Source organism: Salmo salar, chromosome 29, assembly GCF_965601325.2.
Source record: "Salmo salar chromosome 29, fSalSal1, whole genome shotgun sequence".
Taxonomy (NCBI): Eukaryota; Metazoa; Chordata; class Actinopteri; order Salmoniformes; family Salmonidae; genus Salmo; species Salmo salar.
Window position 1 is genome coordinate 8,728,170 of NC_138319.1, and position 27,772 is coordinate 8,755,941.

Here is a 27,772-nt window from a genome sequence, read left to right on the forward strand (position 1 = left end):
GTTTACGTCGGCAAGAGCAGGGCAGGTCGGGGCTCATGACTGGGAACGCCTATCCATGGCATTGTGTAATGCATGGTAGCCCAGTTTATATACACCATTCCAGTCGGGCAAACCTCTGGAAATAACACCATTTTCTTAGAAATGTAACTTTTCCCTGTGCTTCTCCGAGCATGCTCTTCATATAGCCTAGGCCTATATCATATAGTATAGGCTATGGATCATTTTATTGAGACCACACTAGGCATATTTGATAGTGCTTGCCCAGCAGAGAATCAGGGATGAGGGGACATCATCGGGCACACGAGATACTATATTAAGCAACTAATTCTCAAACCCTGAGCAATATGACATTTAATCGATTAAAAATGACATGACCCTCCCCTGGACTAAAAAAAATAACAAAAATAAACCCTCACACTGACTGCCATTTTTAAAGAATGACCCTCCCCCATTTTCCATGTAACTATTGTGTTAATTTCAATTTCTTCCTAAGTGGTGTTAATTTAACACTCGTTCCAGTGTGTACTATACAGTGGTGGAAAAAGTACTCAATTGTCATACTTGAGTAAAAGTAAAGGTACCTTAATAGAAAATGGCTCAACTAAAAGTGAAAGTCACCCATTAAAATACGACTTGAGTAAAAGTCTAAAAGTATTTGGTTTTAAATATACTTAAGTATCAAAAGTAAAAGTAGAAATCATTTCAAACCAGAGAGCACCATTTTCTTGTTTTTTTTTATTTATGGATTGCCAGGGGTATGCTCCAACCCAAGATATAGTTTACAAACGAAGCATGTGTTTAGTGAGTCCGCTAGATCAGAGGCAGTAGGGAGGACCAGGGATGTTCTCTTGATAAGTTTGTGAACTAGACCATTTTCCTGTACTGCTAAGCATTCAAAATGTAACAAGCTCTTTTGGGTGTCAGGGAAAATGAGTAAAAAGTACATCATTTTCTTTAGGAATGTAGTGAAGTTAAAGTACGAAGTTGTTAAAAATATAAATAGTAAAGAGTACAGATACCCACAAAAACTACTTAAGTAGTACTTTCAAGTATTTTTATTTTAAGTACTGGTACTATATTTGGTCCCACTATTTCAGTATTCATTTAACACTCTCGGTGTTGATTTATTTTAACACTGGTTCCAGTGTGTATATGGCTCCACTCTTTTAGTGTTGATTTAACCATGGAGAATTTGCTGTATACTCATGTTGGTTGCTGGTACGGTTTATACAGTGGGGGGGAAAAGTATTTGATCCCCTGCTGATTTTGTACGTTTGCCCACTGACAAAGAAAGGATCAGTCTATAATTTTAATGGTAGGTTTATTTGAACAGTAAGAGACAGAATAACAACAAAAATATCCAGAAAAACACATGTCAAAAATGTTATAAATTGATTTGCATTTCAATGAGGGAAATAAGTATTTGACCCCCTCTCAATCAGAAAGATTTCTGGCTCCCAGGTGTCTTTTATACAGGTAACGAGCTGAGATTAGGAGCACACTCTTAAAGGGAGTGCTCCTAACCGCAGCTTGTTACCTTTAAAAAAGACACCTGTCCACAGAAGCAATCAATCAATCAGATTCCAAACTCTCCACCATGGCCAAGACCAAAGAGCTCTCTAAGGATGTCAGGGACAAGATTGTAGTCCTACACAAGGCTGGAATGGGCTACAAGACCATCGCTAAGCAGCTTGGTGAGAAGGTGACAACATTTGGTGCGATTATTCGCAAATGGAAGAAACACAAAAGAACTGTCAATATCCCTCGGCCTGGGGCTCCATGCAAGATCTCACCTCGTGGGGTTGCAATGATCATGAGAAAGGTGAGGAATCAGCCCAGAACTACACGGGAGGATCTTGTCAATGATCTCAAGGCAGCTGGGACCATAGTCACCAAGAAAACAATTGGTAACACACTACGCTGTGAAGGACTGAAATCCTGCAGCGCCCGCAAGGTCCCCCTGCTCAAGAATACATATACATGCCCGTCTGAAGTTTGCCAATGAACATCTGAATGATTCAGAGGACAACTGGTGAAAGTGTTGTGGTCAGATGAGACCAAAATGGAGCTCTTTGGCATCAACTCAACTCGCCATGTTTGGAGGAGGAGGAATGCTGCCTATGACCCCAAGAACACCATCTCCACCGACAAACATGGAGGTGGAAACATTATGCTTTGGGGGTGTTTTTCAGCTAAGGGGACAGGACAACTTCACCGCATCAAAGGGACGATGGACGGGGCCATGTACCGTCAAATCTTGGGTGAGAACATCCTTCCCTCAGCCAGGGCATTGAAAATGGGTCGTGGATGGGTATTCCAGCATGACAATGACCCAAAACACACGGCCAAGGCAACAAAGGAGCGGCTCAAGAAGAAGCACGTTAAGGTCCTGGAGTGGCCTAGCCAGTCTCCAGACCTTAATCCCATAGAAAATCTGTGGAGGGAGTTGAAGGTTCGAGTTGCCAGACGTCAGCCTCGAAACCTTAATGACTTGGAGATGATCTGCAAAGAGGAGTGGGACAAAATCCCTCCTGAGATGTGTGCAAACCTGGTGGCCAACTACAAGAAATGTCTAACCTCTGTGATTGCCAACAAGGGTTTTGCCACCAAGTACTAAGTCATGTTTTGCAGAGGGGTCAAATACTTATTTCCCTCATTAAAATACATTTTTGACATGCGTTTTTCTGTATTTTTTGTTGTTATTCTGTCTCTCACTGTTCAAATAAACCTACCATTAAAATTATAGACTGATCATTTCTTTGTCATTGGGCAAACGTACAAAATCAGCAGGGGATCAAATACTTTTTTCCCCCACTGTGTTTAGGTGCAGGAGCTTCACAATACTTTTGAGATAATATTCTGTAAGAGGTGCAGCAGCTATAGCAGAAGAAAAATTGAGGAGACAGTTCTCAATCAAGCGCTGCACTTACTGTATGTTGTAATAGGTCTAGGTTGACCCCAATTGCTCAGAAAATATGGTTTCTCTCTAGAAAGGGCAGCATGACCTACCGATATGGTACTATTTTGGTGACGGTTTTGCTTGTATTTTGACGCACCGAAACAGTAAAAATGTGCTTAAAAAATAACTACAATGAAACTTCCGGTCATACAGCTTTATGAGCAGAAAGTGGTTTTCCATCTTAAAGGACTGTGAAAGACATATCCAGTACATAGAGAGAGAGGTAGAGAGATATGTCAAGCTTTGTCCATCTTAAAGGATATGTGTCTTGTTGTGTCAGGTGACTCAGTCCAACCCTTCTTTTATATCTCTTCATACACAGGGACAGGTGTTCCCAAACTGTCAACATCCTGAAGTAATCTAATCTCTTATGGCAGACACCCTTCTTGCTCCCACCGCACCCCTCTAAGCATAGTAAGGATTTGATCATTACAGTTAGTAAGGAATCATGAGAGCATTAGACTGCTTCTTAAAATTTCACTCTATTCCCTAAGTAGTGTGCTACTTTTAAACAGGGCCCTACAGTAGGTAGAGAATAAGGTGCCATTGGGACACAGACTCAGATACATAGCAATGTGATTTGACTCAATGGAGTATATTCCTTTCTTCTTCTGGAGTCGAATGTCATAATAGGAAGATACAGAAGTCCCAGAAATGTCAAATTACCTTAAACTCATAGCCTCTGTTTGAAAGGGCCATAGAAACCTGAGCTATCTATAGACCCTAGGGTGCATCCCAAATGGAAACCTATTCACTACATAGTGCACTACTTTTGATCAGAGCCCTATTGGGCTACACACACGCCAAATAGCCTAGTGATAAATACCCCTAGAGAAGACCAGACAGGGAATTGCATCACCTCAGACAGGCAATTCACAAAACTCCCCAGTTCTCTGACTGCCTTACTAGTTCAGAAGCATCTCTCTTTGTGAAAGAATTTATAGTGACCGTTCCAGACTCGGAGCGACAGTCAGAGCGACATTTAGAGCACCAGTCTGTAGGATAATTATTGGGTCTGAACACGGTAGTGTGATTGTTACACACACAGTAGTGTGATTGTTACTGCAGTCTGTCATTGAGAAGATTTGACATGGTTCTGTCACCTGCCCAACGGGTTGTGATCCAGAATTGAGTGATTATGATACATAATTAAATCTGATGGAAAACAGGTGCCAAAGCGTATTTTTATCAAGCTGACACAGAGAGCATTGTTTTGTGTCTTCTTGTCTATCTGTTTTTGAACTTTCAACAAAAGAGCAGCTTACGTAATTTTTAAGTATTTTTTTTACACCACTTTATGTCCTTTTTTTATTCAGTCTCGCCACATACACACACAGGCACACACACATTCCCTGCTCCTTGTGGAAGCCAATTAGTCAACAATGGGTCAATCAATGTAATCACACAAAGAGGAGAAATGAACATGTCACAAGCTTTGGGATAAAGGGTTCGGATTCCTTCCCTTCTGCTGTCATTGTCTTTGCAGTAAAAAAAAATGCATCTGGATGGAAAGCTGCCGAGCTGGTGGGGTCAGTAGTACATGATATTTGCATCCCAAATGGCATCCTATTTCATACAAACAGATGTAGGATTTTAATTTGGTGACTCTTTAGTTGCTGAGAGGAAACGCAAACTTGTCGTTTGATAAAGACTTCTCAAGTTTGTAAGTTATCAGGATAAGGTAAAACCCAGATGCAGACCGTGTCGAAGTAACAATGTTTATTACATCAACAGAGGCAAAGGTACAGGACGGCAGGCAGGGTCAGGTCAGGCAGAGGTCGGAAATCAAGATAGGGGCAAAGGTACAGGACAGCAGGCAGGCTCAGGGGCAGGCAGAGTGGTAAGGCGGGCGGGATCAGGGTCAGGACAGGCAGGGGTCAAAAACCAGGAGGGCGAGAAAAAGAGAGGCTGGGAAAAGACAGGCCAAACGCTGGTAAGCTTGACAAACAAGACAAACTGGCAACAGACAAACAGAGAATACAGGTATAAATACACAGGGGATAATGGGGAAGATGGGCGACACCTGGAGGGGGTAGAGACAATCACAAAGACAGGTGAAACAGATCAGGGCGTGACAAAGTTCCACTTTGAACATTCATATGTATCAACCCCTACAAAAATGTCCATTCATTATAATCAACATAATAATTAAAATGTCCTGTTGCTGCAGGATTCTTTTCCTGCAGTAGCAAACTGGCTCAAATTAAGATCCTATATCTGTACCGCACAACTTTTGAGTCATTATTGAGACCAGCGACAGACAATGTTCAATAAATAAATAAAAAATGGGTCCACCCAAAAAAAGTCACGTGATGCTTGGAGTAGCTGAACTAAAGTTGAACAAGTTAAATGTGTTGGCATCCAGGACTCTAAACAACCCAGCTAGCATATGTTGTGGGATTGTATGTTTTTGGTTTCACATTGGATGTGGGAACAAAGCCATACATTTCCTGACCGGTAAACAGACATTTTTTTTAATGTTCTGAGACCAGAAGTGAAACTTTCACCTGTTCTAGGAACATTTATTTTTTAGGTTGCAGGGAGGTTCTGAAAATATTTTACTCTGGTTCGTTGAACGTTTTCCTGGGAGGTTTTATTAACGCTCTGAGTATCACTGAATCACTGAATGTTTCAATAAGACTTTTAATAACACTGCTAGTTTATTTTTTGTTAACTTTTGTAAACACCAAGCACAGATAGGACACATGGAAACTAATTTCCTTAGGCATTAATCATGCAAACACATTTCGTCAGTGAGATTCAAAACTCTTCTCTATCCATGGAATTAGTCCACTGTGCCACCCAGATGGAGCTAGCATGTCATGTATGTTTATGCATACAAGCTGTTCATTTTAGTGTATTCAAACAGGCACTCATCAGGTGTGGCCAAATTAGTGGGCGTGGCCAACACACCTGAACACACTTAACAAGATAGAGGATAGAGGGGGTTTTGTTGTTCCTGAGAACGGAATGTATGTTTTTAAATAACATTCTTAGAACATTCTCTGAACATTAATAACATTTTATAAAACTGGTTGTTTGGATCCTGGATGCTGATTGGACGAGCTGCGTTCCAAGCCGTGCTGTGTTGGCTGTTACAGATACAACTATGCCTACTAACAGTTCCATCTGAAAATGATTGCTGCTCCTCCATCTGAATATCATGTTCATGTTGCTGTCCGAATCATCTCTTGTATTTATCTCAACTCACACATTATTTCCCTTTGCTTCCAGCCTAGCATATAGTTTGGTACAGCGGGTGTTAATATAAGCTGTCCTACCGGAAAACAATGTTTCACTTTCGATCTCTGTAGTACCATACATAGATTGAACGGTGTCCAGACGAGACAAGACAACTTTTTCTGAGCAAATCGAAATCACTCATCATCTTCATTATCATGGACATATCCAAGTAAATGCCAACACAAAAAAATCTCAAACAAACAAAAATGTGTGCTGTGTACTGTCATTCCAGGATCAATATATGACCTGACTGAGTTAACTGAAGTTGGCTAGCTAGCTAGCATGTTGCAAGAGCGTTATCCAACCTGCATAGAAACCATTTTGTTTAAAATGGACGACTAGACCTTTTGCATAGCAACTATGTAAAAATTGACCAAAATTACTAACAACCAGATTTTTGTTGAATCTATATCTTTTGGTGGAAGAATGTAATTGTATGAATTGACTTATTATAAAAGTTTTAATGAAAATATATATATTTTTTTCATATGTTAGTAACAGTTTCATAAAAGCAATAAGGCACGCGAGACAGTGCTGTGCCTCTTGTGCCTTATTGGTTAATTATTGTGGTTTCTAAGTTGTCTTAACGTTCTGAGAACAGAATGTATGTTTTAAATACAATTCTTAGTATGTTCTCTGAACATTACTAACGTTTTTTCATGGTTTTCAGAAGAATTTGAGAACATGACTTTCAATAGAATCATGAGTAATCCTGTAGGAAACGTTATGCTGAACTATTGAAATTCCCACAGAAAATAGTTTTTTCTTAACGTTCTCTGAACTGTTTAATAACATTGCCAATGTCAAACCAGTTGAAGAACGTTCCTAGAACATTACCAAAATTGAAATAAAATCTAAACATGTTGGATCTTTTAGGAAACGTTCTGTTAAAGTAATGAAATACCAAGATAATAATGTTATTTTGTCAAGTTCCTTAAATGTGCTGAGAATGTTCCAAAGCCAAGCAACTATCCTGCACCATTCCCAGAAAGTTGTGGGAAGGTTGTATGCAAGATAATAATAGAACAACCACGCTCTCACCAAGCTCTAAGAAACATGGGTTTCCGAACGTTATATGCTAGTTGGGAAGCTAATGTTGAGATGTGAGTCTCACCAATGGATTATTAGCATACTTCCCTTGTCGTGTCATTGTGTCACGTCCTGGCCAGTATAAGGTTAATTGTTTTTGTAGTTTGGTCAGGACGTGGCAGAGGGTATTTGTTTTATGTGGTTCGGGGTGGTGTGTTTGTGTAAAGGGTGTTTGATTTAGTATTTCCGGGTTGATGGTCTATGTGTTTGTATTCTATGGTTAGTCTGGTGTGTGTGTTTCTATGTTTGGTTAATTGGGGTTGGGACTCTCAGTTGAAGGCAGGTGTTGTCTATCTGCCTTTGATTGAGAGTCCCATATATTAGGGTGTGTTTGTGTGTGATTTGTGGGTGATTATTCTGTGTATAGCCTTGTGCCTTACCAGACTGTTTTTTGTCGATTGTTCGTTCTTTGTTATTTTGGTGTTCATTTTGTATTTATTAAAAGAGCAAGATGAGCATACACATACCTGCTGCGTTTTGGTCCTCCATTTCCAACGACAAGCGTGACACATTGAAAACAATGAAACTCGTGGCCTCGGATGGTCCAGTGCCCTCAAGGTCAACTCTGGACCTCGAAGCCAGTGCCACTACTTTTTAAAAATTGTTCCCCTCTAATCAGGCACTGATTTAGACCTGTGACACCAGGTGAGTGTAATTAATTATCAGGTATAACAGAAAACCAGCAGGCTCTGGACCTCGTAGGGTAAGAGTTGAATACCCCTGATAGCAGTTAGGTCTGCTGTCTTCAGCGCATACAGTACATAAACTCTATAAAATGCTGGGTTGTTTGGATTACCCATTTGCTGGGTTGCAGGCGTTGGGTTATTTTCGTTAAAAATAGCAAGGTTGGGTTATTGATGTTATGTTATTGAGATATGACCCAGTTAGTGGTTTAAAGTGATCCGTGATTTACTGAATGAGTGGAATTACTTTTCTTCTGACAAATGGGCAAGGTGTTGCGGCTGTCCGAAAACTGTGAGTAAAAAGCTCATGTTTATCAATCTGGACAGCTACATGGAAACTTCATGACTGACTAGGGAAAAAAAAACATTAATAACCACTTTTTCCATGGTGGTAAGCCAGGGTTGCATGCCAAATGGCACCCTATTCCCTATGGGTTGTGGTCAACTGAATAGGAAATAGGGTGCCATTTGGAACTCAGACCAGGTTTGTTTCCATCCAGACACAGTTTATCCTTCTGAAGTATCACTCCTCTCCTGGATCTTTGAAGATTCAATACAATGTGAGCCAGTAAACACAGGACAAACAAGGGACTCATTCATCCTCTGTGTGTGTGGGTTTCCTTATGATGGTCATCATCAGTCCTTTAGGTCTGCACCTTTTAACCTCTTGACGGTCGCCTAGGATAGGGGGCGCTACAGCGATTAAAAAAAAAATGGTGCCCATTTTAAATGGCCTCCTACTCAAACTCAGAAGCTAGGATATGCATATAAATGGATAGAAAACACCCTAAAGGTTCTAAAACTGTTTGAATGGTGTCTGTCAGTATAACAGAACTCATATGGCAGTCAAACCCCGAGAGAGATCGTAACAGGAAGTGGAATTCTGAATTGCGGACTCAACTTCATCACTTTGCCTATAAATCACACCGTGAGCAATGGTTCATTGAGCACTTCCTATTGCTTCCACTAGATGTCCCCAGTCTTTACAAAGTGATTTGAGCCTTCTACTGTGAAAACTGACAGAATGAGAGTCTGTGGAACGTGGTCACATGAGGAGGGCCATCACCATTATGACGCCGGCGCCCCTGGCTACCCTCCCCTTTCAAAATGTTTTGAAAGACAATGCAATCGTCCCCCTTGAATGTTATTGGATCTCTGGTTGAAAAAGGCCCTAAAGATTTATGGTATACAATGTTTGACATATTTGAACGAACTTAAATTTGAAAAAAAAAATGCATTTTGTTGAGAGAGAAGTCCCGCGGCCGATGGAACTTTTGGTGCAGCCTTCAGAACGCGCTAACAACATCAAGCTATTGGGACATAAAGGATTAACTTTTTCGAACGAAAATATATTTGTTGTGGACCTGGGATTCCTGGAAGTGCTTTCTGATGAAGATAATCAAAGGTAAGGGATTATTGACAATAGTATACAAGACTAGATTTGATATGCGATTGTTCCAAGATGGAGCTGACCTGTATTGCTAGCCTATTTTTCTGAGTATCGCATCCCCTTTTATCGCAAAGTGTGATTACCCAGTAAAGTTATTTTTAAATCTGGCATTGCAGGTGCTTTCAAGAGATGCTAATCTATAAATCTTAGAATGACAATATTACATTTTAAAAATGTTTTCGAATAGTAATTTAGTAAATTGTAGCGCTGTTTCACCGGATGCATTGGAGGGAAAATAGTTAGTCAACGTTACACGCCGATGTAAAATGCTGTTTTTATATATAAATATGAACTTTATCGAACAAAAGAATGCATATATTGTGTAACATGATGTTCTAGGAGTGTCATCTGATGAAGATTGTCAAAGGTTAGTGCTGCATTTAGCTGTTTTTTGGTTATTTGTGATGCATGTGGTTGGTCGGAAAATGGCTATGTGGCTACTTTTACGATATACTCCTCTAACATAATCGAATGTTTTGCTTTTGCTGTAAAGCCTTTTTGAAATCGGACAACGTGGTTCGATTCAGGAGAGGTGTATCTATAAAACGATATAACATAGTTCTATATTTGAAAAAAAAAAAAATTAAATGTTGTTATGCTAATGGCGATAGGATTTTTCTCGTAAAAAAGCGATAATATTCCGACCGGGAATCTCCGTTTAGGTAAACGGAGGAAAGAAAACAAAGCATTCAGTCGACGCGGGCACGCGCCTGAGTCTCACAGTACTGTAACCAGCCACTACCCAAACGCGCTACTTTTTTTCAGCCAGAGCCTGCAAAGCCACGATTCAGCTTTTTGCCGCCTTCTGAGAGACCATGTGAGCCGTAGGAAGTGTCACGTAACAGCAGAGATCCTTTGTAATGGATAGAGATGGCAAAGAAGGCCAAGAAATGGTCAGACAGGGTACTTCCTGTACAGAATCTTCTCAGGTTTTGACCTGCCATTTGAGTTCTGTTATACTCACAGACACCATTCAAACAGTTTTAGAAACTTTGGAGTGTTTTCTATCCAAAGCCAATAAGTATATGCATATTCTAGTTACTGGGCAGGAGTAGTAACCAGATTAAATCGGGTACGTTTTTTATTCAGCCGTGTCAATACTGCCCCCTAGCCCTAACAGGATAACATAATGTCCTAGGTGTGTCATCTGATGAAGATCATCAAAGGTTAGTGCTGCATTTAGCTGTCTTCTGGGTTTTTGTGACATTATATGCTAGCTTGAAAAATGGGTGTCTGATTATTTCTGGCTGGGTACTCTGCTGACATAATCTAATGTTTTGCTTTCGTTGTAAAGCCTTTTTGAAATCGGACAGTGTGGTTAGATTAACGAGAGTCTTGTCTTTAAAATGCTGTAAAATAGTCATATGTTTGAGAAATTGAAGTAATAGCATTTCTAAGGTATTTGAAAATCGCGCCACGGGATTCAACTGGCTGTTGCGTAGGTGGGACGAATTCGTCCCGCCTAGCCCAGAGAGGTTAAGTCAGCTTCCATGGTTCCTCTTTTCGTTCTCTGATTTTGCTGCATAATGGCGCAGCATATTACAGCAGCAGAGACAAGGACAGGGTCATAGAGAGTAGGGGTTACAGGAAGGGGGAGAAGATGAGTGGGGGTGCTAAATCAGTACAGAGAGACATGCTTTCCCCAGTCTCCCTGACACACACACATGTTCCCAAAGTTTGCAGTGGACGCCGTTGTTCTGAAATCTGCTGGTTGTGCTGTCTCTTCGGCTCTTGTCAGTGTATCAGGGTCAACTAGCGCCCTATTCCCAGCGGAATTCAGCATCAAACAGCAGAGGAGAAGCCTTTTATCCCGAACGAGAACGCCACAGCTACGTGTCACAGGGAAGAATCAAACGAAGCCTCGACAATGAGCTAGGCGCAGCGTGGATGGGAAGTTGGGGAAGAGTGAAAGTCAATGGTTGCGTCCCAAATGGCAGCCTATTCCCTATAGTGCAGTACTTTTGACCTGAGCTCTATTGGCCCTGGTAAAAAGTAGTGCGCTACATAGGGAATAGGGTACCAGTTAGAATGTCGTAGTGAATGCCAATAGTCTAGCGAGGTTGTAGTGTTTAGAGACTGGAGGGGAAATGTGGAAAGTTCACATTTACATTTAAACGAAATAGGAAGTAGGAAGACCCAGCTAGCTAGCTTCAAGACAGAGCACATTGAACTACTGTAGTCAAGTACTAAATGTTCACTCAAATGAACCCTGTGCTTAATCTTGCTGTCTTAATTATATAAAATATTGATTACATCCCAAATGTCACTGTATTCCGAATATAGTGTTCTACTTCTGACCAGAGTCCACCTTTTCCCTACATAGTGCACTACTTTTGATCAGAGCCCCATGGGCCCTGATCCAAAGTAGTAGGGAAGAGTTGCCATAAATTGAGCCGAAGGGTTAGTTGAGCCACCCCTTGTTTCTAAAACCATACACAGTTTATCATGTGACCAAATATTTAGGAAGAGGTCATCATTTCATGGAGTGTGTGAAGGAAGAAAGCATATGGAAAAAGTGGTAAGCAAGTTTAGTCTAAAAAACGGATTTCACAAAGTAAAATGAATTCATTGTGTTACAGGTTTCATGATGCTTGTATCTAAACCAAAGCAAATAGTTTTGTACATCAGTTGGAGTCTTTATAAGCTACCTTATGAGGTCCTAAACCTAGTATGAATTTGCATCCTTGAAGCTGTGGGCTAATATAGTCCAAATGTTTGCGTTGGTGTAAGTTGAGCCAAGACATTTAAATGTTTCCCCTTAACCTGTTGGGTCTAGGGGGCAGCATTTGCACGTCTGGATAAAAAAAAATTTACCCGATTTAATCTGGTTACTAATCCTACCCAGTAACTAGAATATGCATATACTTATTATATATGGATAGAAAACACTCTAAAGTTTCTAAAACTGTTTGAATGGTGTCTGTGAGTATAACAGAACTCATTTGGCAGGCAAAACCCTGAGACATTTTCTGACAGGAAGTGGATACCTGATGTGTTGTATTGACTTTAAACCTATCCCATTGAAAAACACAGGGGCTTAGGAATATTTTGGCACTTCCTATTGCTTCCACTAGATGTCACCAGCCTTTACAAAGTGTTTTGAGTCTTCTGGAGGGAGATCTGACCGAACAAGAGCCATGGAACGATGATGTCCCATTAGACACCTGGCGCGCGTGTTCATGTTGGGTACCCTCGTTCCAATACGTTATAAAAGAGTATGCATTCGTCCACCTTGAATATTATTCATGTTCTGGTTAAAAAAGGCCCTAATGATTTATGCTATACAACGTTTGACATGTTTGAACGAACGGAAATATATTTTTTCCCCTCGTTCATGACGAGAAGTCCGGCTGGCTTACATCATGTGCTAACGAGACAGAGATTTTTGGACATAAATTATGAGCTTTTTTGAACAAAACTACATTCGTTATGGACCTGTGATACCTGGAAGTGACATCTGATGAAGAGAATCAAAGGTAATGGATTATTTACATAGTATTTTCGATTTTAGATCTCCCCAACATGACGTCTAGTCTGTATCGCAACGCGTATTTTTCTGGGCGCAGTGCTCAGATTATTGCAAAGTGTGATTTCCCAGTAAGGTTATTTTTAAATCTGGCAAGTTGATTGAGTTCAAGAGATGTAAATCTATAATTCTTTAAATGACAATATAATATTTTACCAATGTTTTCTAATTTTAATTATTTAATTTGTGACGCTGACTTGACTGCCGGTTATTGGAGGGAAACGATTTCCTCAACATCAATGCCATAGTAAAACGCTGTTTTTGGATATAAATATGAACTTGATAGAACTAAAAATGCATGCATTGTCTAACATAATGTCCTAGGAGTGTCATCTGATGGAGATTGTAAAAGGTTAGTGCATCATTTTAGCTGGTTTTATGGTTTTGGTGACCCTGTCTTTGACTTGACAAAACATTACACACAACTCTTGTAAATGTACTGTCCTAACATACTCTAAATGTATGCTTTCGCCGTAAAACCTTTTTGAAATCGTAAAACGTGGTTAGATTAAGGAGATGTTTATCTTTCAAATGGTGTAAAATAGTTGTATTTTTGAAAAATTTGAATTTTGACATTTATTTGGATTCAAATTTGCCGCTCTTGAAATGCACCTGCTGTTGATGGAGTGCACCACGGGTGGCACGCTAGCGTCCCACCTAGCCCCAAGAGGTTAAACCACTTGAGTGTTGGTTTAGCAGTATGCTTAGGGTCATTGTCCTGCTGGAAGGTGAACCTCCGTCCCAGTCTCAAATCTCTGGTAGACTGAAACAGGTTTCCCTCAAGAATTTTCCTATATTTAGCGCCTTCCATCATTCCTTTAATTCTGAGCAGTTTCCCAGTCCCTGCCGATGAAAAACATCCCCACAGCATGATGCTGGGGATGGTGTTCTTGGAGTGATGAGAGGAGTTGGGTTTGCGCCAGACATAGCGTTTTCCTTGATGGCCAAATAGCTCAATTTTTGTGTCATCTGACCAGAGTACCTTCTTCCATATGTTTGGGGAGTCTCCCACATGCCTTTTGGTGAACACCAAATGTGTTTGCTTGTTTTTGTCTTCAAGCAATGGCTTTTTTCTGGCCACTCTTCCGTAAAGCCCAGCTCTGTGGAGTGTATGGCTTAAAGTGGTCCTATGGATAGATACTCCAATTTCCCTTCAGGGTTATCTTTGGTCTCTTTGTTGTCTCTCTGATTAATGCTCTCCTTGCCTGGTCTGTGAGTTTTGGTGGGCGGCCCTCTCATGGCAGGTTTGTTGTGTTGCCTGACCTGTTTGGAGAGCTCCTTGGTCTTCCTGGTGCCGATTGCTTGGTGGTGCCCCTTGCTTAGTGGTGTTGCAGACTCTGGGGCCTTTCAGAACAGGTGTATATATATGGAGATCATGTGACAGATCATGTGACACTTAAATAAAGTCCACCTGTGTGCAATCTAACTAATTATATGACTTTTGAAGGTAATTGGTTGCACCAGATCTTATTTAGGGGCTTCATAGCAAAGGGGGTGAATACACATGCACGCACCACTTTTCCGTAATTTCTTTTTTTTTAATTTTTGGAAACATTTTATTTTTTGAATTTCACTTCACCATGTTGGACTATTTTGTGTATGTCCATTACATGAATTCCGAATAAAAATACATTTAAAATACAGGTTGTAATGCAACAAAATAGGAAAAACGCCAAGGGGGATGAATACTTTTGCAAGGCACTGTATATTGCAGTGTATGTATGAAATCAAGATGCATTTTTATTGTTACAGAGCAGACATCATCATGCCCCTTGTATACAAATGTAAAACAAGCTGGTGTCTAGCCCCCCATGAGGTTCTTCAGAGAGCAGCCAAGGAAGTAAGAGAAGGGAAGAAGTCAATTTGAGCAGCAGCAAGGGATGAACAAATTACTGAATGACAATGAAGAGGTACCACGACAAAAAAAGAAAATGAACATGTTCGTGCTGTTAGGTTCTAATTTTCAGAGTAAATAACTCACAGACACTAGAGAAGCTTAACCAAGTTGAATTCTTCCCAAAGGCTCGACACAGCTGGATTCAGACAAAAACATGTTTCCACCACCACAAGTATATATACTCCATTTTAGGCCCTCCTCCTTCTCTCCAAACCTTACATCTTATGGTTCGACAGGAAAAGGGTGATAGGATAATGAACCATAATTTCTCCCCTCAGGGGATCTGACCTGACCTCAACCCCTCCTTCGCCCAATCCACAGATGTCCATCCGCTTCCCCTATAGCAATCCTGTGACTTCCTCCTGTCCACCCAACACATTCCAAAGCCATATGTCTCCTAAAGATAACCATTAACTTCTGATGTAAAAACCAGTCTCTTTCACTCCTATATATACTATGCTTCTGCGTATGACAATGGTCCAAGTTTCACCCAGAATCTAACAGTGCGCAAAAGAGAGGCTATGATAGAGTAGCAGAGGCACACAAGGTCTTATTGCATGACATGAAGTCTGAGCTTGCTAAACTTATCAAGAATCTTGTGGACCAGTTTAATGGGCTAAGTAGCCTCAAATTGGCACATCGAAACGATAACCCTGTTCCAGACAACTGGTCAAGAAATGGAAGGGTAAGTGATATTGAACAGAGAGATCCACTGTTTTTCTGAATGTAGGCATACATTTAAGATATACAATATACCTCACCCCCATTCCATTAATTAAACTTTGATCTACCAGTACCATCACCCACTGTCACAGGACACCATCACCCCCTACCCCATTGCGGCTCAACTTACCCTGTCCCTATGTGCTCAACTTAACCCATACCCGGAGAGACTTCTTATCTTTTGAAGTTGATTTCAAAACGATTATGTTTACATGTATGCTGATTATTTCTGTAGATATCTTTGTTAGAAATAAAACTATATTCCCCTTGACGTAGTGATGCTGAATGTAAAAAATGTCTGAACATGCCCAACTCTCCCCTACACTATATAGGGAATAGGGTGCCATTTGGGACACAGTCATAGTGCACTTTAGTTTACCCAGTGCTAAATCCTGATGTCTTATAATTATACAAAACAGTCTGTATTTTGTTCTTATGGCTCTGGTCAAAAGTAGCGTATAAACTATGTAGGGAATAGGGCGCCATTTGAGACACAACCAGGTAGTATTTATCTCTGGTACATTGGTAATGACCCTGCTGTACACAACTCACCACAATCACAGACAAACAGATGCATCTATCTGATCTGCTGTGCTAGGAGTCAACACTTCCTCTCTTAATGTTCCTTTGTTTCTACCTCTAAGTGGAGATAGACATGAAAAGCTTTGGCTGCGTGCCCCAAAGACATGAGGGATCACTTTGCCGTTTTTTTGGTCTCTGCCACTTTTAATCTTGTGCAGAAGACTGCTTTCTTTTCTTTCCTCTTTCATCTTAGTCAGACAACATGGAGGATTTGCGCTCTCTCCTTTTGTCTTTTCTTTTGATTCTCTCCCTCTTTCTCTCCCTCTACCAGTGGTAGTGACATTAATCCTCATACTTAATACTTTATTCAGCCCAGGCCACATCAAATGTTTAACTGAGTTAAGGTTCCAAATTAGTGCCATAATCTCTCTATGTCAGTTTAAATTAGTTATCTGTCATATTCAGCTGTAAATGCAGTCGGGCGAGGCGTAACTGAAAGGTTACAAATCTTTTAGTCTTATAGTTCTACCGTATCATGACCAATTTGTTCATGTAACTACCAGGTCACAGGAACAAGTTGTTTCTTCCTTGGCCAATCGACAACTCTAAACCTTTTGAGTGGGCAGAGATAATCCATAAGGCATGACAACACACCGTGTCCCTATAATGTTCTGCATATCACACCAACCTATGTCCAGATTAGCAGAACAACCAGAACACAACTGTATCCAATCTATTTCTACGCTGTATCTATAACTATTGTGGTGGACCCCTTCTGGAGTCTTGTTTCCCTGTTTCCCCAGACTTCCTCCACCCCTAGAACACTGAAAATACCCCAAAAAGAGACCTTGCTTTCAATAAGCCGATACGTTCAATTTGTTCTGCCAATTACGATCTGCCAGCATGATGGAGGCCGCTGCTCAATGGGGTAGAATGCCACCCTGTCGTACCTCACCCCTCTCCTCCTATCGCACCCCACCCGACAAAGCAGGACCAAGAGGGACTGAGAGGGGCCGAGACCCCATGCCTTTTCTGGGGGCCCAGTCAAGAATTGGCTGACAGATTGGCTGAGGCACTAACCAGTCAGGTCTTCAAAGAAACAAAGAGGTCGGGGGAGACCGGGAGAAGAAGAATGGGCTGGCAAATGAGAAAGAGATATATTGAAAGGGACAAGAGAGGAGTTGAAGGAGGTAGAGGGAAAAAAACATATTGAACTGATAGAGAGAGCAACCTTTTGACCATCTGTTCTGTGGAGGATGACAACAGCCCTCATCTGTATTTTTAGTACCATACAACAGACTAAATGATGCTCTTTTCCGCTATGCTACCTGCTGCCGCGGTTATGTTTGGAGTATTCCAATATCAAAATAGATTGGAACAGTTGATAATAAGACCCACCATTATAATATGCTACTAATGAGATACTAATGATAAAGCATTTTATTTGGTATAGCACATTTCATAAACCCAGAGTGCTTGAACAAAGCCACGCCACATCACACTTCCTTCCTGTAGCTAATATATTTACATTTTCTGTCTAAGCATGGTTGAGTAATTCCTCTCCCACTTTGTTCTGAAGTGGAAAGAAATTAAAAAAACAACATGCACAAATCTGCATCTCAAATCGCATCCTATTCCCGATACTGTATAGTGCACTACTTTTGAGCAAGGCCCATATTGGGGGACACACTTTAAACACTCAACACTTCACTATTTTAATTTCATGGTTGCTTTAAATTAAATATAGTTTTTTCCTCCCTCTCCTCTTTCCAGATGATCATTTTTCTCTCTTCTAACAGGGATCAGATTTTTTGTGACCATGTTTAATGGAGGCTTTGTAGGTACTGGCATGCATCTAATTTCCCAAATCTTGATGGCAATTTGAAAAACAAATAGCTTTGTCTCTGACTGGGCAAGGCAGGGAAATTTAGTTTTAAGTCTCATCTGTTGTGCCTATAAATCCTTGTAAAGACCAGTTTGTGTAGGACATACACAAACAGAGAAAAATAGATACTTTTTTATCTTCCTTTTCTCTCTCTTCCTCTGTTTTCTACTTCGCTGTTCAAGGAAATAAGTCACCCCTCTCTGCCTCCACCTAAGGTACTTTATTCACTTGCAAATACTGAAAGATAAAATTAGTGGCTTTTGTGGCTCAAAAACCCATCCCTGCCCACCCTGTATAACAATATAATTTCATTTTGTCCTTTTCTCTCATGTTCATTGTTGTAAGGGCTGTCTTCAGGAAAGGACCAAAATGCAGCAGAGTTAGTATTCATCCTTCAATTTAATTGGAAAGAACACTATACAAAACAAAAACAAGGAAACTGACAGCCAATAGTCCTGTCAGGTGCAACCACACTAAACAAGAAACAATTACCCACAAACCCCAGTGACAAACAACTCCTACATATGTGACTCCCAATCAGGAACAACGATTCCCAGCTGTTCCTGATCAGGAGTCACAAGACACACACCAGACTGCCACGTCCTGACCCCCAAACTACTACACCAGCTCCATCTGCTGGTCAGGACGTGACAGTACCCCCCCTCAAGGTGCAGACCCCGGAATGCACCTAACCACAACAAAAAACCACCAACAAACAAAATCCCCATCAAAACCCTAAAACAGTAACCCTAAACAATAAGGGAGGGAAGGGAGGGTGGCTGCCGTCAACGACGGCACTGTGCTACACCCTCCCTCCCCAACCCACCTATCCTCAGGCTCTGGCCGTTCCAGGCAGTCTGGGTAGTCTGGCAGCTCGGGGCAGTCGGGGCAGCTCTGGGCAGTCGGGGCAGCTCTGGGCAGTCGGGGCAGTCTGGGCAGTCTGGGCAGTCTGGGCAGTCTGGGCAGTCTGGCAGCTCGGGACAGTCTGGCAGCTCGGGACAGTCTGGGCAGTCTGGCAGCTCGGGACAGTCTGGGCAGTCTGGCAGCTCCGGACAGTCTGGGCAGTCTGGCAGCTCCGGACAGTCTGGGCAGTCTGGCAGCTCCGGACAGTCTGGGCAGTCTGGCAGCTCCGGACAGTCTGGGCAGTCTGGCAGCTCCGGACAGTCTGGGCAGTCTGGCACGCTCCGGCAGTTCAGGGCAGTCTGGCCGCTCCGGCAGTTCAGGGCAGTCTGGCCGCTCCGGCAGTTCAGGGCAGTCTGGCCGCTCCGGCAGTTCAGGGCAGTCTGGCCGCTCCGGCAGTTCAGCGCAGTCTGGCCGCTCCGGCAGTTCAGCGCAGTCTGGCCGCTCCGGCAGTTCAGCGCAGTCTGGCCGCTCCGGCAGTTCAGCGCAGTCTGGCCGCTCCGGCAGTTCAGCGCAGTCTGGCCGCTCCGGCAGTTCAGCGCAGTCTGGCCGCTCCGGCAGTTCAGCGCAGTCTGGCCGCTCCGGCAGTTCAGGGCAGTCTGGCCGCTCCGGCAGTTCAGGGCAGTCTGGCCGCTCCGGCAGTTCAGGGCAGTCTGGCCGCTCCGGCAGTTCAGGGCAGTCTGGCCGCTCCGGCAGTTCAGGGCAGTCTGGCCGCTCCGGCAGTTCAGGGCAGTCTGGCCGCTCCGGCAGTTCAGGGCAGTCTGGCCGCTCCGGCAGTTCAGGGCAGTCTGGCCGCTCCGGCAGTTCAGGGCAGTCTGGCCGCTCCGGCAGTTCAGGGCAGTCTGGCCGCTCCGGCAGTTCAGGGCAGTCTGGCCACTCCGGCAGTTCAGGGCAGTCTGGCCACTCCGGCAGTTCAGGGCAGTCTGGCCACTCCGGCAGTTCAGGGCAGTCTGGCCACTCCGGCAGTTCAGCGCAGTCTGGCCACTACGGCAGTTCAGCGCAGTCTGGCCACTACGGCAGTTCAGCGCAGTCTGGCCTCTCTGGCGACTGTTGACTGGCGGGCAGCTCTGGCGACTGTTGACTGGCGGGCAGCTCTGATGACGACTGTTGACTGGCGGGCAGCTCTGATGACGACTGTTGACTGGCGGGCAGCTCTGATGACGACTGTTGACTGGCGGGCAGCTCTGATGACGACTGTTGACTGGCGGGCAGCTCTGATGACGACTGTTGACTGGCGGGCAGCTCTGATGACGACTGTTGACTGGCGGGCAGCTCTGATGACGACTGTTGACTAGCGGGCAGCTCTGATGACGACTGTTGACTGGTGGGCAGCTCTGATGACGACTGTTGACTGGCGGGCAGTTCTGATGACTGTTGACTGGCGGGCAGCTCTGATGACTGTTGACTGGCGAGGCTGGGTTGACACACTAGACTCCTGATGCGCGGGGCTGGTATAGGACGTGCCAGCCCGGAGACACGCACCTCCATGCTAGTGCATCTGGCGGGAAACACCGGACTGAAAGGGCGCACTGGCGGTCTTGAGTGCAGGGTTGGCATCACCCCTTCCGGCTCGATGCTCCCCTTGCCCTGGCACCTGCGGGGCGCTGGTACTGGGCGAACTGGGCTGTGCGTCCGTATAGGCGAGATGGTGCGCACCTCAGCGTAACATGGCGCCCTCCACCTCGTACGCACCTCCCTGTAGTCACGGGTAGCTGGCTTACGGCTCTTCCCTGGCCTGGCCAAGCTACCCGTGTGCCCCCCCCAAAAAAAATCTTGGGGTTGCCTCTCGGGTTTCCTAGCCAACCGTGTTCCAGCGTAACTTTCCCGATGGTTCCTCTGTCCAGCTGCCTCCACTCTCCTGAGTGCCTCCACCTGTTCCCATGGGAGGCGATCCCTTCCGGCCAGGATCTCTTCCCAGGTGTAGACTCCCTTGCCGTCCAGGACGTCCTCCCATGTCCATTCCTCCCTTTTTCTCTCCTGTCGCTGCTCCTTCCTCTTCCGCTGCTTGGTCCTTGTTTGGTGGGTAATTCTGTAAGGGCTGTCTTCAGGAAAGGACCAAAATGCAGCAGAGTTAGTATTCATCCTTCAATTTAATTGGAAAGAACACTATACAAAACAAAAACAAGGAAACTGACAGCCAATAGTCCTGTCAGGTGCAACCACACTAAACAAGAAACAATTACCCACAAACCCCAGTGACAAACAACTCCTACATATGTGACTCCCAATCAGGAACAACGATTCCCAGCTGTTCCTGATCAGGAGTCACAAGACACACACCAGACTGCCACGTCCTGACCCCCAAACTACTACACCAGCTCCATCTGCTGGTCAGGACGTGACAATTGTTTTATTCCAGCTCTCTTGCACTTTCTCTGTCTTTCAATCGCCTCTCTCTCTCTCTCTCTCTCTCTCTCTCAGGGATTTATTGGCATGGGAAACATGTTAACATCTCTCTCTCTCTCTCTCTCTCTCTCTCTCTCCTCTTACATCCCTCTTCTCTGAGAAGCATTCCTATCCCCTGCCTAAGGTTGCATATTTCTGGTTGTGGACCCCTGATTGTACACAGCAGCCAATGGTCCTTTAGTCTGATTGGCTCCTGGGCAAGATGACACAGTGGATGAAAGCGTGGAGACAGAAAGAGAGAAAGAGCTTGTGGAAAGCAAAAGGGAGAGAGCTTGGAGAGAGAGAGTGTGGAGAGAAAGAGAGAGAGAGAAAGAGAGAGAGAGAGAGACAATGAGTGATAGAAGTAGAAACTTTACAAAGGACACCCAGTGTGGTTTAAGATGGAGCATGGACCCAAAGTAACTTTAGGGGAACTGATGCATTGCAGGCAGTTACTTCCACAACTTTACCAAGTGCAATTTAGTGAGAGTGGAGAGAAAAGAAGAGACAGATAAGAGAAGAAGAAAAAATAGCAAAAACTCTGAGAAGGGCAGAGAAAGAAGGTAAGGTCTGGAATTTTAAATTATTCTGACTTCTTGCTAGAATGCCTTTCTACATGATCATCAATGAGAGATTTCAATTAAATTCTTCAATGGGTGTTACTGTTGGGAAATTGCAGTCAATGACAATGGTTTCTCATTTCCTTTCTGCATGTTTAAAATGTTTAGTCATTGTCTTGATGTTTTCCTTTGACATTTTTTTAAATATATATAAATGGAAATGAGAAACCTGTGCAAAGTGAGACTAGCTAACTGAAGCTGTAACCTGTTTATAATGTATGTTCATATTGTACATAATTTTTATTTGTCAAGAATGGACTTGAGTAATATGAGGAGAGAGTATTGGTCTGTGAGAATTCTTCTGGCAAAGTACAAACTTGTATAACTTGAATATAAACCTGGGCTCAAAACTGTATGGGGTCATTCAGTACACGTCTAGCCCTGGCGGCAGTTCAAACACGCTGTATTTAAAGTCTGGACTTTAGTTTAGTATTCAAACCTCAATCAGAGTGAAGGCTTTCATTTTTCAACATGACGAGGACTTTTTTCACTCTTCTTCAAAACCATTAAGCTGTCTCCTTGTAAACCGAAGCTGGGAAATAAACCGGATTGACAAGTGTGCACAAAGACACAAAGACATTGTAGCTATTATCCGTGTCAGAAGTTGGGACGAATTAACGCTCATTCACGGAACTGAGTGGCACACATTATGCTGATGTGTTGCTGTGTAGTCTCTGTAATAACTAACAACAGCTTCAAAGGGTTCCTAGATGATTTTAGGCTACATCCCAAAAGGCACCCTATTCCCTATATAGTGCACTACTTTTGACCAGTCCTATGGGCCCTAGTCAAAAGTAGTGCACTACATAAGGAATAGGGTGACATTTGAGATGCATACCCAGACGTTCCGATGCTCTACTCTTCCAGTCATGAAGTCATGTTTTTAAACAACATTCCGACACAGACGGACAGGATAATAGAAAAGGAATCTCTGAATCGCTAAATGCTCAAGCGTTTATGCAGCAGAGAATAAATACATAACCTCTCTATCTCAACAACAACCTATCCCAATTTCTCCATCTGCAGAGATTTTTGGAGTGATTATGAAGGGATATTCGAGTACTGAATAGGCCCTCTGCTGTCTGCAGGGTCGCATCCCAAAGGCACCCTATTCCCTATATATAGTGCAGTACTTTTGACCAGGGCCCTGGTCAGAAGTAATGCACTATGCAGGGAATAGGATGCCTTTGGGACGCAACCCAGGACTCTGTTGGTTAATTTGTGGTGCAGTGACATGGATTGCAAACTTTCCCGATGACACTCATGCCCCGTGACATAATTTCCATGCACCAGTGGTCGGGATGAATGCCAATTTGTGTGATTTAATTTCTCCATAAATCACAAGGTTCCTTTTTATATACGTGCAGGGGGAAAGAAAGAAAGAGAGAAAGAAAAAAAAAGAGAGAGAGAGAGAGAGAGAGAGAGAGAGCAGCACCAGCGATGGAAAGAGAAGTTGGCAAGATAGTTGGAATAAGACAATGAGCTTGAGAGAAAAGAAGGAGAAAATTATATTGTTATAGAAAAGAATAGGACAAAGGAGCAGGTAGGAAAAAAATGTGGTAATAACTTTTGCCCTTCCCATGGCACTAAGGGTGCTAACGCATTGCTACAGACAGAGACAGCAACACTACCTGATTCACAGCACATAATGTACTGTACATCCTATAATTTTCAGAGGCTCACACATGGCCCCCAGAACACATAGAGGCTAAATGGAGAGGAAGGGGAGAAGGAGAGAGGGAGAGAGAGAGGGATATAGAGAAGGTAGGGCATAATTAGGAGCACCACATTAAACAACCCATAGGGAGGGAAGGAGATGCACCCTGACTTCGCAGCAGCAGTACAGACAGCGGCTGGGGTTACAGCTACACAGAGAGAGGCTGGGGGTTGGGAGTGCCAGCTACAATTAGGGAGTGTGGCAGAGGCAGGTTCAGAGCCTGCCCCATGCCAGCTCTTCCTCCAGTCCTGGAGGGTGGAGGTGGGAGGTGAGGGATGAGGGGTTAGGAATGGGGATAAGAGGGGTGCAGGCACACACACGCTTGCTTGCATACATACGACGCACACACACATACACAAACATCTGCGAGATCTGAGAGTGATAGCATAGAGAAAACACAAATCCTATTGCTCCAAACAGCATTTGAAGATTGCTGCCTCGCTCTGTGAACTGTCTGTGATATCACCGTACCATAGACCCTTTGCTGCTGAGAAAATCACACAACCTGGTAAATTTCTTCTCTCATATAAAAAAATATACAGAATACAAGAAATCATTGGAATAGGCTTTACGACAAGGTACATGCAGGCTAAGGTACCGCAAAGTACTGAGGTTCAATCCAAAATTAACCTACTTTGAATAGTTTATGGAAATCTATAATTCTATGACTTTTCTTTGAAAATGAAAATGGCTTCAGTTTTCTCAGTCTACCATAGGTGGGAATCTGGCCACCTACACCAGGATGTTACCCATCAATGCTGCCCTAAATAACCCAGATACTGTGCATCCATCTTTCTCTGGGGGTCCCAGATATGAAGTGTCAGTGATGGCTACTTTCTCCACCATGCAAAATCAATTGTGGTTAACAAATTAGCCATGACATATCTCCCTGTGGTTTTATGATGCTGGAGCCCCAACTCCGCCCCTCTTTCACGGTGACTCCGTCCTTAATGGTCCATTTAGGAACGGGGGTCCTCTTCGATAGGGGTGAATGGAGGATACGGACATGCCCACTGTGAAATCAAGCCTTATGAATGACCTTAAAGGTGGACCTGCATAGGGGCCTACATAGGAAATAGGACAACACTGTCACACCGCACACAAAGTTGGGAGAAAGTCTGAATGTTATCTCTTCAATAGGTAAGCCTACATTGTCACATATCTGTTCAACGACACACTGCCTCACCACATTAAATTATATATCTGAAAGTTATCTATTCAACAGATATGTTGTTTACCACACTGTTGTTACCACACACAAAGTTGAGAGAAAGTCAAAGTTATCTGTTCAGTGTTCAATGGCTACATTGTTGGAGTGTCATTGTTGATGGTTTGGTAAGCAGTGTATAACTCTGTTTTAGACAAGTACACCGCAGCTCCTGAGAAGGAAGTGCTCTCTCGATAGGAAGTAGGCAACCATCATATAAGATTGACTTTGTGAAAAAAATATTAATAATTTTCACATGATCTGCAGCAGAGCACAAAAGTCAGGCTGAGTTCACAGAGCCGGAGTGACTAAAGGCAAAGGGTTTTTGTACAGTTCTGTTAGTTGTGATAGCCTTGTTTCATGTGTGTTGTTTTCCTCTTTAGTAGGCCTAAGGGAATGGGAGAGGGAAAGTAGTGGTTTTGAAGGTATTTTTTCGGCAAATATTAGTGCATGGTCTTTAATGGCACCCTATGGTAGGTCAAAAGTAGTGCACTATATAGGGAAAAGAGTGCCATGCTGACAGACTGACTGAGAGTATGATGACTCAACAATATGGTCCTTTAATTCCTCGAACACCAGCTGTTAGTGCTGTTGATTGTTACATCCCCTCCTTGATTGACACACACATTAAATACACAAGCACACACTCAAACATGCATGCACAAACATACACATAGATACAAACATACACGTGCAACAGGATGCTTTGAGAACGTAACACATTTTTATAAGGCACGCTGTTCTCTTTGAAAGTTAAACTGTCTTTTACCGTTTCCCTCCGAAATCCTCAAGTCAGTAGAAATTGTCATTGTGGTGGGAAAATACCTCCTCTTAAGCTTTCTCATATGATGTCTCCTCCACCCTTCATCCCTCCACCCCCTCCTCCTTCCTTCCCCTTCCTTCCTTCCTTCCTTCCTTCCTTCCTTCCTTCCTTCCTTCCCCTTCCTTCCTTCCTTCCTTCCCCTTCCTTCCTTCCACCTCCCACCTCCTTCCATCCATCCATCCATCCATCCATCCCCATCCATCCATCCATTCCTCTGTTCTTGACAGGGGCATCTTGTGTGGTAGGTCGTAAAGGCAGGAGCAACAAGAGCAGCTGCTAATCTGAAGAGCCATCAGATTAGTCTGAGGGAGATATGTGGAATGTTTAGCCAGCACAATTATGTAGCATGTCACCTCATTAGACACAAAAAAAAAAAAGGTAGAATGCAATGAGTGCATGCCCTGACCTCTGCCGGGAGCAGCACACACACACACAAACACACAGTCGTGAACCCTGAGAAGGAAGGGCTGGGGGTGGAGGGTTTAGCGAGGAGATAATTTGTGGGGGGGTGTGTGGAGGGTTTAGCGAGGAGATAATTTGACTTCATAATGAACAACATGGCGAATTGAATAGAAAGAATGGAGAGAATAGAAACAGACAGAATAGGGTAGGACCAGGAGGGGCCAGGAGGGGCCCATGGGGGTCAGGGCTCACCCAGCCTGCAAGGGGCCCTCGTGGGGCTCTAAGTTCAAGATTTAATCCCAAATGGCACCCTATTCCCTAAATAGTGCACTACTTTTTAACCGGGCCCATAGGGAATAGGTGCCATTTGGGACATATCCCCTGAGTTGGAGGGCCAGGGTGGCTAGTAGCCATATACCCCCTTCTATCAGGGGCTCTGTAACAATACCACCACGCTCAGAACCCTCCCCTAGCCACCAGTCTCTTTGTGACTCTTCAATAATGATTAACTGTGTTTGGAGATTCGGAGTGTCCACTGCGGCACAATGAGCTCTCTCTTACACTATATAATAGAGCTCAACATAGTCTCCCTTTCTCTGCTCTCTCTCTTTCTCCACGCCCACTGCTAGCATTCTTTTCTTTCCATTTATCTCTTTTCCCTTTCCCCTCTCTGCATTATCACGACACAGCTGTCCGTTTTCTGTCCCTTGCAGCTTGTTAAAAGAGAGGGAATATATTGTGGTGGAGGCAAACAGATGTTACCACCTCACTGATAAATGGAAAGAAAAACAAGTGATAGTCATAAAGGCACAGTTTGAGTAGAGCACATGAAAGACATTGATTAAATGTAAAACATTACTTGAAATCAATACAAAACATTAAAAAATCCACAGCACCATGAAATAATGATTGACCTTGCTTGCTCTGATTATTGTGGGCAGTTCGAGTGCAGGAAAAATAACTTTGGCAAATAAACTTGACATTTGGAAATCAGTTATCAAGTCAGTGCCTACACCCGATAAATGGTGGAAATACTCTTCCTCCGTCTCTCCATTTCTCTACCGCTCTCAACTCTTTCCGCTCTCTCCACTTTCTCTTTGCCGAACTCTACTTTGTGGAACGGTGCGCCACTTGTTGCATGTTGTCCTATCAGGCAGTAGCATGTAGCATGTACAATAGTTCACGGTGTGAGTAGCGTTTAGTACACAAAGTGAATGCTATTCAGACACAAACACTCCAACCTCATGACATCACACCCTGAGGCCATTAGCAGAAGGCAGACAGCGTACCTCTCTCCTCCTCTACTAAGGCAGCAGAAAGAGAGAGGGGAGAGGGGGAAATGGAGAAAGATGAGAGAGTGAGAGGAGAGAGGGAGATAAATGGGGGAGAGAGAGAGAGGGAGTGAGAGAGGAGGAGAGGGGGAGAAGGCGGCAGGAAGAAACAGCAGCGCATCTCTCACTTCCTCTATGACAGGCAGAGGAAATAGAGAGGGAGAAAAGGAGAGAGGGAGAGAGAGGGGAGAGGGAGAGAAGCAACTACACGCTTAGAGAAGGCAGCCAGAGAGAAATGAAAGAAGTTACTGTTGTTCTTAGAAACTGCAAATAGAGGGGGAAGCATAAATCACCAACAATGCAGAAAGAAGAGAGAGAGAGAGGTAGGGGTTGAGGGTGGTTGCTACAGTCCAAGCCAGGGGACTACAATATTTTTTAGTATAAGAGGTACTTTAAAAAAAAAATATCCA

At 43.4% G+C, this 27,772-nt stretch overlaps 1 protein-coding gene across 2 annotated transcripts in view; it reads left to right on the forward strand.

The window, feature by feature from the left end:
* Positions 1-27,772, forward strand: part of LOC106590058 (cadherin-20) — a 171,361-nt gene that overhangs the window by 91,733 nt on the left and 51,856 nt on the right. Inside the window, exon 1 of one of the 2 annotated variants that reach the window (XM_014180570.3) lies at positions 21,456-21,825. The exons of the other annotated variant lie outside the window; for it this stretch is intronic. The gene's annotated coding sequence lies outside the window, so the exon portion shown is untranslated. Of the gene's footprint in view, positions 1-21,455; positions 21,826-27,772 lie in introns of those variants that run through there. 2 annotated transcript variants of the gene reach the window in all.